Source organism: Dromaius novaehollandiae, chromosome 10 (genome assembly GCF_036370855.1).
Source record: "Dromaius novaehollandiae isolate bDroNov1 chromosome 10, bDroNov1.hap1, whole genome shotgun sequence".
NCBI lineage: Eukaryota > Metazoa > Chordata > Aves > Casuariiformes > Dromaiidae > Dromaius > Dromaius novaehollandiae.
In genome coordinates this window covers 23674464-23690504 of record NC_088107.1, presented here as the reverse complement: position 1 = coordinate 23690504, position 16041 = coordinate 23674464, and positions in this window count along the sequence as shown.

The window sequence follows — 16041 nt, the reverse complement described above, 5'->3', positions numbered from 1 at the left end:
CACCTGAGGTGTGCGGGGAGAGGGCACCTGGAGAGGGTGCCAGCGTGTGTTTTTCCAGCCCTGTTGGCTGGGCTAGGAAGAGGAAACCACCCCTGGAAGCGATGCACGGGAGTTAAACGGCAGCGCTGCGTTGCCACTGCCTGGGGCGCTTGGGCACGAGGACTCCAGGTCCCTGCCAAGCATTTCTTCCCTGCATCGTGCCAAGCTGAAGACGTGACACGAATTGTGCCCTTCCTCTGTGCTCTGAGTCCATGCAGGTCTGTGCCCCCTTGAAGGGGGCATTAAACTTTGATGCCCACGTTTATGTATTAAACATGTACAAATTGGCAGCTCTGTATCAGGGCTAATTTCCCAAAGACATGCATTATTAATGCACTGCCTGCAGATGTCCAAGGAAATTGCTACATGATTTTTTCTTTCCGTGGCGATTAGCAAAGCAGAACATTATTCTAAGCCCTGGGACTCGTTGCTGGTGCAGTTTTTACAGGCAGTTACTTCTGCAAAGGTATTTCCTGCGAGGTCAGTTTTTTTGGTGTAAATAACATCTGTTTTCTTGCAGGGAGGCAAGAGATGTGTTTTGGCCCATTCGAGTTGTCCTGGAGGGCTTGACCTGCCAGCGCAAAGGAGTCGCTTCCCGTTGCGCGGTCCTTGGGCAGCACCACCGTGCCCGGGCGGCTGCTCAATCCCGTGTCGGAGGCGGGCTCGCTGCTGGGCTCGGAGCTGTGCGACGCGGAGGGAGCGGCTGTAGGAAAGGCACTGGGGCGATTTTTCCTGCCTCAGCAAGCTCCGTCCTAGGTTGTGTCCTAGAAAACACGCCAGAGATTATTTGCTGTTATTCATTGCTTGTTATTTGCTGGTTTTAAAAGTCTCGGTTGCCTGATCAGGGAGTGTGAATAATTCCCCGTGCTGGGGATGACGGTATATCATCAAGGGCTGGATGGTTGTCACGGGCCTCCCGGCTGGTGCTTGCTTGCTGTGATTACTTATAAGCAGAGCGGGGAAGGGAAAGCTGCTCCAGCGTGGGGGCCAGCGGAGGAGGCAGCGGGGAGGTCCCAGCTCACACCCCAGCCCGAAAGTCTCCAGCTCGCTCGGGCCTTATCCGGTCGGGTACTGAGCACCGCTGGGGTGGAGATCAGGCTCGGAGCCCCCGCTCCCAGCTGCGGTTTGGGCCGCAATTTGCCTCCTTTGGGCTCGGCTGTCCTCTCTGAGCCCTACAAGACAGAGGCAAAGCCCCGGATTTCTGCCTGGTGCCCGTCAATGCAGCAAACAGACCTGGAAAAGGAGATGAAGAGGAACGTTGCTGGTGCTTCTTCTGGCTATCTGTTCCCATCTGAGCGACAAAGTTGTTTCCCTAAGGACCTGGATTTAATTCACTTCTCTTGTTTTTGCTGTCATAAAAAATGCACTGTGGCGCAAAGGGAAGCGAAGGAGCAAAAGCCATTCGAAAACACTGCTGGTAAATTAAAGTTTTGCCTTATTTGCCGAGATAATTTAGTGTAATTCACTGCTAATGAATTAATGCACCACTTCTTGTTCATTATAGCTTTCCTAATTTGATTGGGACTCTAAGTGCTATCTAACTTCATTACCAGCAAATATTAATGCAATAAAGCCGGTTTGGTGGAGTCCTTTGCTCCCAGTGAGCTCCGGTGCCTCTGCTGGGCTGCGGGCAGGGACGGAGCTATCGCTCCCTGAGCCGTGGGGATGCAAAGAGCCGGGTGCCGGGCTTGCAAGGGGCAGCATGGGCACCCTACAGCCTGCAGGGAGCACAAGGACTTGTTTTTGGGGGCCCCCCACCCCGTACACCTAAGCCCTCGTGCCTCGTCCTCTTGCCAGCTCTCGCTAGGCCCTGGCGTTGAGCACCGTCATTACTGCTTCATCGGGAAACCGTGGGACGCCGCCAGGCACTTATAGGCTGGCCGTAGCGGGAGGGCAGCTCCTGTGCCTCGTCCTGGCCCTCCGTGAACGTTGCACTGGGGCGAGGGGTTTAATTAAGCGATGGTATCATTGCCTCTGTCGTAGGCTACAGCGGATGAACCGCAGGGCTGACGGCAGAGCAGTTTGTCGCAACGAGGGGATCGGATTAGCGCCGAGCAACACAGAGCAGCAATGATATAATTGCCATTAAACTACAAGGGTGAGTGGGCTCTTCGTTACGCCTGCGTTTGCTGCGGGGCCGGGCTCTGCCATAGCTGCTGGGCAGGGGTGGAAAGAGAGAAACAGTGATTTCATTTTGGAAGCTGGGAAGGGCATTTGCTGCCCGGCTGGTTCTGGAGGCATTTGGAAACCAGGGGCTGGGGGGGAGCTGAGCCCCTGTTCACTTGCTTTCTCATCACGAGTGGGTCAGCCTGAGGGGTAACAGGTCCCAAGCCCACGTCTGCACAGCACTGGCTTGGCTGTATTCAGAGAAGATTTAAGCCTACGAGTGACTTGCTTTGCAAAAGCTTATGGGTAAATCAGGGCCTCTGTAAAAGGGTGTTTTGGGGTGTCAGTTGGTATTCTTTGCAGTATTAACAAAAGTGAGACCTTGTATTGGGACTGCTCTGGGCCTGGAGACACCCAGGAGGGTGGATGTGATGGCTTGGTGTCTCTGCCAGCGGCCGGGTCTGTCCGGCGGCCGTGTCCAGGTGTGACGCCAGCCGCGCCGGTGCATGGGAAAAGCCTGAAACCACCCGTGCAATCCAGGTGCTGCTGCTGCGGATGTTGGGACGCCGCGGGGCAGAGCAGGCTTTCCCAGCCCGGCTGCTCCGGAGCCCGGCTGCTCCCTCTGCGGCTGCTGGGGCAGCAAGAGCCGGGCAACATTTGTATGTGCGGAGCAAATCGTCCCGGACCATTTGGGCTGCATATCCTGCCATCTTTCTTCTTGATTTATTTAAATACTTGGCCAGGGAGCATTCAAGCAGCAGATCTATTCCACTTTTCTTAAAGAGATTTTAATAGCTTGTTTAAAGAAACCAAATGCACAAAACAAAACAGCAACTGAACAGCAAAGCCAGGAGCAGCAAGTCGGGGCCGATCACCTGTTTCACTCTCAACAGCAGTTTCCTTGCTGGCTTGAGGACCCTGGGGCCAGCCCAGCCCTCCGATAGAGTCTCCTTCTCACCCAAGGTGCCGCCTTCGAGCTTGGGCTGATTCCCTGAGTGAGGGGTGCCCAAATCTGGGTTCACGGGAGGTAAGGACACCAGATCTGAGGAGCTCTGCTTCTTTCCCTGATCCTTGGGCTATTCTGTGCAAATTTGGGGGCCATGATTTATGGCTGTGCATGTGTGTGTGTGTGTGTACACTCTTGGTCCATCTGTGTCTGTGCCTGTGCGCACCGCTGCTGAGGAGCAGGAGGAAAGCAAGGGACACGTGCCACCCACGAGGCTTCACGGGGTGCCCGTCAGCACCCAGGTCGGGGTGCAGGTGTCGCAAGGGCCCCGGAGCAGCGGCATCTCCCAGGCGGCCGGATCCAGGGCATTGCCCGCTCCTCGGCAGAGCAGCAGACACCCCCTTCCCTGTAGGATCGCAGCCCCCAAATGTCAGGGCGGAGAAACGGAAACCTAAGAATACAGCGACGGTGCTAAATATTTCAGCAGCTGTCGGCTTGGCCGTGGAGCGAGCTGAGTAGCCCGATTCAGTCACAGCCCGGGCTTTGAACTGCTGTCTCGCTTTCTAATAAATATGTTGGAGAAAATGCTAGATGAAAGAAAGGTACATCCGTACCAGAAAAAAGAAGGTGACAGCAAAGTAAAGATGACATCTGTTTCTGAAGGTGCCCGTACCCGAGCGCAGGGGGTGGCTTTGGGGTAGGGCGATGTTACCCAGGGGCACGCGAGGTGCCAGCGCGGGGAAGTGGGTTGTTTGTACCCCCTAATATTTCTCTGTTCATCTTTTTTTCTCCCACCAGAGGCTTTGGGCAGGAATGGAAACACCAGGGATGGTGGTCACGGGAGAAGGGAAGCCCAGCTCACCAGCCTTTGCTCGGACAAGGCAGAAAAAGCCTCTACCTGGCAAAACCACCATGAAGCATCAGCAAGGGGAGAACGAGCATGAAATCACCCAAGGAAATAAAAGTCGGCGAGTGCTGCGTGTGTGCAGGTCTGCTGCAGTAGGGCGAGAAACCCTCCCTGGGCGCTACGTCCTCTCCGCTCTTGTCTGGCTGGAGCTTGCTAGATCAGTGCCAGCAGAGAGGACCTGACGCCGGGGCGAGCACGGACCGGGAGCCGTGCAGTGGCAGGGGGTCCCGAGGAGCTTCCTGAGCAGGATGTGGTGGCTGTGACCTCCCTTTCTGGAGCCTCTGGGCTGTCCTGCTGGAGCTCTGAGCTCGCTTCTGGGAAAGATTTAGGTCCCTGGCTCCACTGGGCATTAGGAGCACCAGCACCCTGGGGCCATGCCGTGGATGCTAGCTGGTGTCCGACCCATCAGGTGGTGCAACTGGAGATGCAAGGACGTCCCAATGCATGGGAGAAAGCCAGGTGCGAGCCAGCCACCCCAGTGCTCCCAAGACCTCTTGGGCTCACAACCACTATCCCATGTCTGCCTGCGGGCAGAGCTGCCTAATATCTGCAAGCTGAAGGACATCTATGTAACAGGTCCCCACTGAGAAAATCCTGGATCCCATAGGCTGCTGCACAGCAGCAGAAAGATTTGTTAATGCTCGAAAGCCTTGGGGCAGCTCACATGTTCAGCGGGGAGACGGTGCATGGAGAGGCCAGGACGGAGGCCGGCACGGTGCCGGCTGCGTTTTGGGCGCTGTGGAGGGGCTGTGCTCTTGTCCCAGGGCTCTTCCTAGGCTGCAGAGCTGTGTTTTGGGCGCTGCAAAGGAACAAGCTCTTTCCCGTCCTGCTCCGTGTGGGGATGCCCTGCACAGAGCCATCCCACTAGCACACGTGCGTGGCCAGGTGGCCCTGGAGAGGCAAGCCTGGCGTCTTCTAAATCATCTTCTTCGACGTGAATAGCTCCATGAATAATTTAAGTGCCTTGTTGCTTATACTGAGTAATCATCTCTACTCCAGCAAAGAGGGCATCGGGAGGGAGAGGTTTTTTTTGGAAGCCTCTTCTTTTTTTCCTCCTGGCAGTGTTTCCTAGGTGCTGGGCAGAGTTTTTTCCCATTCGGATTTTCCCACGCTGCCTCGTGCAGACACTGGAGTCCACCGGGATTTGGGCACTGCTCTTGCTGGTACAGCCTTGAAGAACTCAGCTAGTCTCTGGTAGCTCTTTTGCATCCCCTGCTTCCCCAACACACTTCATTCCTCTCCGGAAAGAAGCTCCCCAAGGGCATGCTCCGTGAGTAAGAAAGGACCTTTCACAACTTGCCATGGGAGTGGGAAGCACGGTGCTCTTCTCGTTCCTCTTTTCTTGGCGGGGAAGGAGAGGCTTTCTGGGAGAAGAGCAATCTTGTGTCTCACTGTCCCTCTCTTTCCCAGCTACTTCCCTTCTTGGCTTGCTACTGGGCCTGGGCAAGTAGAAGTGAGAGCGGATAGTCTCATGAGATTGCACGAGACAAAAGGTGGGGAACCATTTTACCCAAGGAAATACGGCCAATGGTGATGGTGCTGGCATGGAGCACGTTTTTCGTCTATCATTTGAGGCCATAGAGGTTAGTTATGAATAAATTTGTTTTAATGCAAAGCAGAGATCTGGATGTCTTAAACCCCATCCTGATGCCTCTCGGGACTTTGGCCATGTAGGCTTTGCTGTGCTTTAGTGACCGGGACAAGGTTGGTGGGCTGGTGATCTTCCCCAGCCTGTCTCTCCTGTGTGAGCTTGCCTTTGCCGTCACTGGGGTTGGGTGAGACTTTGTCCGACCACCCTGAGATGCCTCCTAGCTCTGCTGGCCAGGGTCAACGTGCTCTGTGCTTTCTCTCCTGCAAACAAGGACTCAAGGGCTGTGCCCTCCTTGGGGACCTGAAACACATGGCCTTGGTGGCGAGTGGTGACCAGAGCCTGGGGTGGCTCAGGCTGAACCTGAGCCGTGCTCCCTGCCAGCGCTGCCCGTGTCGGATCCCACAGTCCAGACCATGGCTGACACCTTCTTCCCAGCCCCTTGCTTGTGCCAACCTTGCTGCCAACACCTCTGCCCCTGGAGACATAGCCGCTCCTCATCCAAGGCCACGGTGTCTCTACACCCAGCAGCTGTGGTCCTCGTTATGGGCTGGGACTGATGGCTTTAATTTTTCCTGTTTTTTTTTTTCTCCTTCTAAGAGCCACAACGTTTTAATTATTTATTTGGAGCGTGATTAATGTTTTGTCTGACGTTGTTCCACCAGGGGAGCCCCGGTACATTTTGGTTTAGTGAGATCTAATTAAGAAGTCCCATCAAGCATGTCATCCCTTGTCTTACAAGTACCTTCAGGGCTCCTCTGCCGCAGCTGCGCTCCTGCAGGCTCTGCAGCCCCGAACGTCACGTCGGCTGGACCTCGGATGCCCCTGCGCTGGGCATGTGGGAGCCCGTGTTGCCCCAGGAGGGCTGGATGGGCCCCAGGGCTCTTCCGTGGAGAGTCTCCCAGCACCCTTCCCCTCCTTGCAGGCAGTGCTATGGTATTTCTAGCTTCCCAAAGAACAGGGAGGGGGACATGGTCCTCTCCTGCCTCCAGAGACATGGAGGTGAGTGGCTCTTTTAGCCTCAAAGGTGCCTTCTCTGGCTGCCTCCAGGGGCAATGCTTTGTGGCAGGGCTCCGGAGAAGCCAAGACGTACCAGGTGGAAACTCTCCGTTCCCCACGACCCCACTGGTCTGCAGCAGGAAGCCCTGCTCCGGCATGGGGACACCGCAGCGTCCGCGCTCGGCACAGGTCCTCGCACCCTGGGAGCACCCGGGAGGGCTCCGCAGGGGCAGCAAGGCCAGAGGCAGCCCCGCTCGGAGCCAGGCGGTGCGGATGTGCGGGTGGGCGTGCACGCGTGTGCGTGCGTGTGTGCACGTGTGCCCACTGCCACCCAGTGGTGGAAGAGCACCCAGCCGTCACTCAGCAAGGCGCATGTCTTCCTGAACACACAGAGATCATGTAACGCACTGCGAGATGAGTCTCTATCTCCTGGCAGTACAGCCTCGTCCAGGGCTCTGGCCTCGCTGTCCCTGGGCTGGCTGATGCCGGAGAGCCCTCCTGGAGGGGCTGGTCTCGTCTGCCCGTGCTCTGGACCAGCCCAGCCAAACCCCTCTCCCACGCTGGCAGTCGGGGGGGACCAGCGGTGGCTGCCTCCCGGGTACCACACACTCTGCAGCTTTCCTTGGGTCCTCCTGGCTTGTTTCTCCTGTCCGAATAATTAGTGATCTCAGCCCAGTAAGGAAAGCGGGAGCCGGAACAGACCTGGGTCCAGGCTGAAGTGGGGGGACACCTTTGGACACAGATACCGAAATGGCTGAAACACTTTAACTATATCATTAAATGCCACGTTTGTAGAGTTCCTGGCCCAAGAGGGCTCTTCCTCCGTGGTGGGCCTCCCAGGCAAATAGGCCTGCTCGGCTTGCACCTTTTGGGCCACCCTGCGCTCTTGTGCCAGGAGGAGATGGGCTTGAATTTGTGCTGTTCCCAGGCAGGTTGAAGCAGAGCAGGCTACCTGGGGCACGCCAGTCTGCTGCTGCTGCTGCTGCTGCACCGCGTGGAAATCCCAGCACTGAGCAGCAATGGGCTGCTCGATCCACCCTCTGCCCAGAGGCCAGGCACTCCTCCGGTTCCCTGCCTCCAGCAGCAGAGCCTGGGCTCCGGCTCACTGCTTGAGCAGCACATTTCTGTTTGTCTTGACCGCTAAACTGTGGCCAGCAGAAGATCTCTGCTGTCTCTGCACTGATATAGCTGTAGCTGAGCCCGTCCCTCTTCATGGCATAGCCACCCCATGTCCTCAAAGCTAAACTCTGCTGTAAATGAGTGAGTTTGGTCAGGAACTCCAGTGGAGGAGAAAATCCTATTTCTTTGGCTGTTATAACCTGCTACAGCAACGCTGTTGGCTCTTTGTGTCGGCCAATATTGTTTCCTGCTCTAATCCAGACACCTGCTGCAGGGTCACGCCAGCAATGACAGAATGAGAAAAAAACAAACAAACAACAGAAAGATGTCATTAATGGTCCTGGCCAGCCTCACCTGGGATGCCTATCCCCCCACCCATGGGCCCAGGAGCCCTATTTAAGCTCAGCCTGGTGCCTTCAGTCCCTGCCTGAGCCCTGTTGGAAGAGCTTTATGCTCCAGCTGGGTCTCTGATCCTGAGTGTGGACTGGATTGTGGCTTGCCCTTGGACCTGCCTCATCATCCCAAACCTGCCTGCTGAGCAGACTCTTGGTTGACCCCCAACTTCCCTCTGGCATGTTCTGCTCACGGTGGCACGCTGGTGCGATTTCTGCCCTGCTGCTGGGATATCCGTCCCTCGGGTCCCTTTTCCCTGGGGGCAACACAGGTGCTGTAGGAAGGCTGCAACTGGGTGATGCCATGCAGACGTCCCTCTGTCAGTGGTTTAATAGGCAAATGAGCAGGCTGGAGCCCACCCTGGGCTGCCAGCTGAGCTGTTTAGCCTGTGAGTGCAGGGAAGCTGTCACCCCCAGCCACAGATCGATTGGCAGCCGTCCTGCAGCAAGGAGGCCTCTAACAAGCTGTGAAATTAAAGGCTGGCAAGTGCCAGGGCGCAAATGAGAATTAATTGGTGCATCGTGGCCATGAGAACCCATTTCAGGGCTGTGTCTAGCCAGGCTGTGCTTATGCATTGCTTTCTTACAGTTACTGGGAGGCCTTTGAGTTGGCACAAGAAAGAGGTGCAGGTGGCTCTATTTTGGAGAGAGGCAAGAGCAGGCTCTGCCCTGGTTGATGAGCATGGAGAGGAGTCTGAGCAGCCAGGTGCCTCCTGGTCCTGTGCTTGCAGCTGTGAGGGAAGGTTTCTTTTCCAGCGCATTTTGGCAGGTACAAGCTCTCCTCCCGACCTGGAGATGCTGCTGCTCCTGGGGAAGGTAAGAGCAGTGGGTCTGTCGGAGCAGGGTGTGGGGATGGGGCTTTTCTTGCTTCTGGCAGCTCTTAGGGACTGAAACATCTCAAGGAGATCATGTGCTGCTGGTGGCTGGGAGCAGCCTTCCTGCTGCCTCTGGTGGGGCTTTCCCTTGCTATCCCAGCTGGGTGGGATCAGAATTGCCCTAGGAAGGGGGTCTGCACCACCTGAGCAGGGGGGCAGGGAGTCACGAGAGAGGTGGGGGCTCAGGACAAGGAGCTCTGGGGTGCTGAGGGATGGAGGGGCATTGGCAGAAGAACGGGGGTTTGGGTCTTAACCCAGCAGGACATGGGGCTGAGTGAGGGTGGGGAGGTCAGCATGGTGCTGGCTGTTGCGGGGGGCTGCAAGAGGGATGCTAGCCTGAGGGCACAGTGAAGGTGGCAGGGGCCAAGGTGGCTGACACCTCCGTGCTGGCTGTCACCTTGTCACCAGGCACCGCTTTCCCCAAGGCTTCCCTGCACTTGCCCCTATCGAACAGCTGAGCAAACAACAGGAAAATCTCCAGCTGGGAGGGGAAGATGTCTACGTGATGGATGGGGCAATAGTGCAGAGGAGGACCTCTGGCCCTGGTGGTAGCGCCCCTGACGAGAGGACGATGTTGATGCCAGTGGCCTGCAAGGTCTCTGGGGAAGGAGAGCAGTGTGGTCCAACCCCTACGGGGCTGAAGCAGGGCTGGCTGGTGCAGCCGTGCATCCCGCCATGTGCACACACCTTACCTCCTCCCCGCACGTCCCAAGCCTGCCGCCACTCCCCTGGCTCGGCTGGAGGCCATGCCTCACTGCGCCGCGTCGGGAGCGCTCTGCGTTTCCTCGCTGTGTGAATTCTGCAAGGAGATAAGTGCTGCGGGCGAGTTATCTGGCTCTGAAGCACATGCGCCAGGTGGAAGCGTAGCTGGAGATAAGCAGAGCCGAGGAGGCATGTGACCGCTGCTCCCTGCATTGCAGAGCAAAACCAGGCTGCGGAAGGTGCAGCTGAGCTGGGCTGACCTGGTGGATGCCCCTCATCGGCAGGGAACGCAACACTAAGCCATGGTTTCTAGGTGGCTGCTCCTGCCCCCGAGCATCCTTCCCTCACCGTGGAGCAGAAGGAGCCGAGGGATGGCTGGTGACAGAGAGACCCTGGGGAAAGGCGTGGGCCCAGGGCTGTGTCGGAGGTGTTCAGGCCCCAGCTGAAGTCAGGGCTTGTTCTGGAGCTGCCCTGTGCCCCCAAGCCGGGCAGTGCGTTGTGTGATGTACCGCTGCTCCCAGCAGCCACCCAGCGAGCTCCAGCCGTCCCCCCTTGCTGGTGCGCGGGGGCCGGGTGCTGCAGGCCAGCCCTGGACTAGTGAGCTGTGAACCAAGCCCGTGGCGTGGTAACTAATCCTCCTGCGCCCGGCTGCAGGGCATGTATCTGTTTGGGAATCAAGAGGGAAATCGAATTGCTTGCAGAGTCGCAGAGGTGGTGAGCTGTGGGGTCAGGGTCCAGCTCGGCTGTGCACCGGCTGGAGGGAAGGAGCGGGCTCCTTTTTGGGGACTGTCACCCCTGCACTGACGGTGATCAGAGGTGCATGGTGATGGGAGGCTGGGCCCTGCGTCACCCATGCGTCTGCAGGATGCAGGGTGGGTCGCCCAGCCCAGGAAACCCCCTTCATCCAGAGGCTCCCCGTTTTGCACGCCAAGCCCTGCCAGCCAGGGAGGCCGGCTGTGCCTCCCGCCGTAGCCCGGCTCCCATAACCTGCTGTGCCCTCCTTGCTGCAGGCACGGACCTTCCCGCTGGGGCCTGCTCCCTGGCGAGCCCGCGCTGCCCTTGGCTACTTGCATACTGGGAGCAAATGCATTGGGGCTGGCTCACAACGTTCATTGCTTGCATTTTGCTGAAATTTGGAGCGTGGAGCTGCAGAGCAGAGCGGATTAGCTGCTCCCACAGGGATGCTGTGTGCTGGGCCCCTCGGTGCAACGGTCCAACGTCCCCAGGCCTGGGCAGATGGGCAGCGAAGTGCAGGCAGCTCGCGTGCATGAGTCTCGGCGGCCCCCTCGCAGGGCGCCGCATGGAAACAGCTCCCGGCAGGCCCCGAAGAAAACAGGCAAGAGCAAAGGGTGGAAAGAGAGCTCCTGTTGGGGTTATAAAGCAGGAGCGCTGCGTGCGGCGCTGGAACGTTACTTGGGGTAACTCAGCTGTGGAACGGCAGCGAGCAAATGAGACAAGATGCGCTACGTTAGCAGGGGCAGGAGGCACAGCCTTCCCCTCGGAGGGCGAAGCAGTTGTCTGCCAGCAGCCGGAGCTGGCTGGCGCGACCTCGGCATCCCACGGGCGCAGGCTCGACGTGCCGAGCTGCGGCGTGCTGGCGAGCGTCGGCCTGGGCCCCGCAGAACGGGCTGTGTCGCGCTCCTCCAGCGCGATCCCCGGGCCGACCTTTAACCACAGGCTTGAGAATATCCCCGTGGCTGCTTTGATCGCTGCTTTTCATGTCCACGAGCTCGGAAGTGAAGTCTCCCAGCAGGCGCGTGGGGGCTATTTTCAGCCCTAACCAAAGCAAGATGTACTGAGAAAGTTTATTCTGGGGAGACTTCTCAGTGGTTTTTTCCCCCCAAGACTGGGTTAGCTTGGAGGAATTTCACAGAAATGCACAGCCTGCCCAGAACCTCCCTCCGTTCAGGTCAGCAGTGGAGCGAGGACCGAGCTTCAGATCCAGGAAAGGTAAAAAGATGCACTTACCGGTCTGCAGAGGAAAGGAATAACGGAAATGTGGGATGTTCACGTTCCTGCAGAAGCCGTGGGGGCACCGAGGATGGGAAGAGCCTGCCAAAGCCCACAGCACTGCAGGGATGAGCCCACCTCCCCCCGGATGCTCAGGTGGGACCCTGGTGGGGCTGGCACTGCTGTGGACCCCAAGGGCCCTTCCCACACCAGTGTTACCACCCAGCTGAATGCCGACATGCCGCGTTGTCCTTGCCCGGGCTTGGCTCTTGCTCTGGGCTGCCGCTTGCAGTCCTGTGCAGTGATTTATTCCTTTTCCACCTCGAGGAGGGGAGGGAAATGCTGAAGAGGCACCTTAGCGCATCCCCCTGATGCATTGCTTATTTTTGCTCTATTTAGAGACAAGTTTTGCCACTTTGGGGGTCTGTCCAAGGACTCGGTGCCTGGCAGAAAGTCGCTCTCTGCAGGTTCCCTGCACTTGCGCTGGAAGTGCTGGGACTGGTCCTGAAAAGCTCATTTTGGCTGGGAGAAAGTCCTCGTCTGCTGGAGGAGGGTGCTTGCAGCCGGTTTCTCTGTAATCCTCCTTCCCTCTTCTCATTTAAAGGTTGAGATGTAAATACCAGCCATGTCTCTGCAGGGCTCCCACGGGCAAGTTTATTGGTGCCTGGGTGGGTGGCAGGTCCCCGTGGGGCAGAAGGACGTGAGCGAGTCCCGTGTTTCTCCCCCAGGCAGTTTCCAGCTGTCCGTATAGCACCGACCTTGCAAGAAAGCTGGGTGTTGGGATGAACAAGCTGCCTCCTCCCAGGAAAAGGCAGCTGGGCTCGGAGCAGAGGCTGTCTCCAACGGTTGCGGTGGGCCAAAGCACGCCGTGAAGGCTGGATAAATCTGCTTCTGGGAGCCCAGGAGTGACGGAGTTGCTGGAAATAGAGTGAAGCTCTGGTTGGCTTTCTTGTGCTTGGTGAGTTATTGCCTGAAGTTCAATTACTGCTGCTGCCAGCAGGAGATCCTCACCCTGGCGCAGTGGTGCCAGCCTTCTCCTTAAGTCCCAGCAAAGTCTGATTTTTGAGGTCCTGAGAAAGCAGCTGAGCTCGGTGAGGGGTGGCTGCTGCCATGTGAGGTTGTGGCTGGGTAAGCAAGGGGAGAGAGGAGCCCCGAAAGCATGGTGAGGGCCAGCGTCCTCGAGCTGCCTCTCTGCTTCCCTACTGCTGCTTCTAGGGCCCTTCCCAGGGAGCTCTGCTTCTTTTGGTTTTATTTTACATGAAAACGCGTGGTGCACAGACACTAAGTTCCCCGGGTCCCAGTCACAAGCCCTGCCCTCCTGCCTGGGGAGCTGTTTCCTGCATTTTTTTCCCCCCAGGATGGAGAGCCAGAAACCTGCTTTTCTCAAAGCCCCTATGACCAGAGACAACTGGTTTGAATGCAAAGCTGAAGCTCTGGGTGCGTGGCAGCCGGCATGCTGGCCACTAAGCATTGCAGGTGTGGGCTAATAAATATTAACTAATTAATATATGGTGTCAAGAGGAAGGTAAGGTGTCTTCCCTGGTGCTATCTGGGCCTTCTTACATGGTAGCTATTGTGGGCAGGCAACTGAATGCACAGAAAGAGTCCCTTAAAAATGGATAATAAATACAAAAATATATATATATAAAGTTCACCAAGGAAAACGAAGCAGCTGGAATTATTTGAGAGTCTCCAGAATAATTCTGTGGTACTATCCAAAACTGCTTGCAACCCAGACAAGTCTGATTACTGCAGTAAATCTTTTGGAAGAGCAACCACGGCGATGTCTGGATGACTTTGTGGCCATCTGAGCCGGCGTGTCGCCCGTGGTACAGCTGCCCCGGATGGGCTCCATGGGGCGTCTCTCTGCTCCATCTTTTCTTTATGAGAGCTGGAGATTTCCAACAACAGGGCAATGTGCTGTGATGCTTTTCCCACGTTCAGCTCACTTTTCTTGAGTTAGGCACAGCAGCTTTGCATTTAATAGCTCTCACTGGTTTGGGTCCCCCCCTCCCCTCCCCAAGATATTTTCCCATCGTGTTTTGAATCCATGTAAACTCCCAGCATCTGCAGCATCCTCCAGCAGCGAGGGCTGCAAAGTCAAGTGCCTGATGAGAGGCTTTGCACCTCAAATGATGGAAACTCAGGCGAATATCGATAAGCTGCCCTGCTCCTCAGATCCTGCCTCCTCTGGGCTCTGGAGACGCCCTGGGGGGACCCGGAGGGACTGTGTCCCTCGGTGTGCAGTGCCATGCACAGGCACAGCAAATTTGGTTTTTCCCAGCAAAGACCTGAACGTTTTCAGCCACGTTAGGATCTCTCAGGACCCCCCGCCCTGCTCCAGGCAGGTTTCCCTGCCTCCTTCCCGGGTGTGATTTAGCGCGGACGCTCGCAGAGGCCGCTCAGCCCGGCACGGTTAACCCAGCGCTGCGGCTCGCCCTGGGCTCGCTCAGACGTGCCAGGGAGCAGCAAGGACGCTGCCTGGGCTCCTCCGGCTGTCGACGATGGCTTTTATTACCGTTCCCCCAAAGCGAACGGGAGCGGAGGAGCTGCCCCTTCGCGCTGGTGGTTCAGCCCCCGTTTACGGAGGTTTTCCATGTGCCGGTCCGGCGGGTTAACGCAGCGCTTGCCATGGCCTGGATTTACGGGCGAGCACGGAGCAAAGCTGGCACAGCTGTAAATTCATCCTTAATAGAAACACGGGGAAAGAAGCCTGCGGAGCAGGAACAGGCTTTAAATCATGACCGGGAGTGCCCATGCAGCACAGGCGGCCGATGCAGCGGTGGGGCTGCGGCCGGGCCGAGGAGCATCGCTCGGGGTCAGTGTCACGGGGCTGCTGTCCTGCGTCCCCCTGCCACCGTCTCCATCAGTCTGCAGGGGAGAGAGACTGTGTTTTGGTGGAAAGGGCTGAACGGGACCGATACGGCAGTCTGGAAATGGTTTTATTTTTAGTTTTTTCCCCCAAACTCGTCAATGTGGAAAAGGTATTTTTAGCCGGCTCTTTCCTCGACAGCGTTTTGGCGATCCTCCGACCGGGACCAGCTCTGCAGCATCGCGCGGATGCGTCCCTGCCCGGATCCCGAGGGGGCGAGGGGACTACGAGTGCGGAGCGGAAAACGCCAAGTGCACGGGCTGCCGCACAGACGATGTTATCACGCACATGCTTAAATTAAGTCTGTGATTAAAGCAGTGTATTTTGATGTGGTGAAGGCGAGCGGAGCTAAAATGCTTTGACAGTTGTCTGTGGAAAATTAGGTTAAAATCGGTGCTAAATACTTTGCTCCTTGTGAGCTGTGTGTACCTAAGAGGGGAGGACCCAGGCCACCCTCTTTTCGGGGACGTTTGGGGATGGTGGCACCCCCGTGGCTTTAGCCCGGGGCCCCGAAACACCGGTGCTGGGGGAAACCGGGGGCACGCGGGTGCCCCGAGAAGGGGGTTGCCCGACAAGGCTCTCCCCGAGAAGAGGCTGGTGCAGCTCCAGCTCCTCCAAATTTATTCCCCGTGCTCTTCCTGGCATCTGTCACAAAGAGTTATTAAAGAACAAAGTGACATCCATTAATCATGCCTCGAAAACAGGGCCGGGCTGGAAAAAGCTCGTAAAAATAAATAAGTAACAAGCTGTTGACATGGAGAGTGATAGGCAGAGCGGAGCGGAGTCGCCGCATCCCCGTGCCGCGGGGAAATCCGGCTGTGCTCGTCGGCGGAGCGGGGCCGGCGGCGTCGTGCCAAAAACCTGCATCCTGCTGGCTTCTCTTTTCCATGTCCCCGGCCCTTTCCCCCCATTTGCTTCTGCTGCTGAAGAAGGGAAGCGCGAAAAGCCGTGTGTGAGCCCCGCAAAGTGATTTAAAGCACATTGAACCTGGCCGCCAGCTGCTTCCGAGCCCCCGGGGGACCGGCAGCGGTTTTGTGTTTCTTGTTTCCTGGAAGCACCATGCGTTTCACACGAGCCAAGATATTTTTATATATATACGTGTGAGATGTATAATGTAATTTGGGCGAAAGGCCTTTTTTTCCCCGCTGCGATGGCAGGGGAATTCGGAGCAGTGGGACCGCTGCTGCTTCCCTCGGCCGGGCATCGCGTGCAGGCGATGCGCCAGCACCCCGGGGTGCCCACGTGCTTCTGCTCACAGGCAGTGAGTGCCCTGCCCCGGGCCGGGCTCCGGGGTGACTCGGAGGAGGTGTGAAGCACGGCAAATCTGGCCTGGATACAAACATGGAGACGAGCCGGCATTTCTTGGCTGCCAGGCTTGGAAAAGCGCCAGGGCGCTGGGGATGCTCGAGGGGCTCCGTGGGAGCAGCGAAGGGCAGGGGGAAGGCAACGGGGTATATACTGCCCCTGGGGCATGTCCCCCAAGAAGGAACCTCGGATGCTAAAGGCTTGGCGGATGGTCAGCGGGGTGGTTTTACCTGGCAGATTT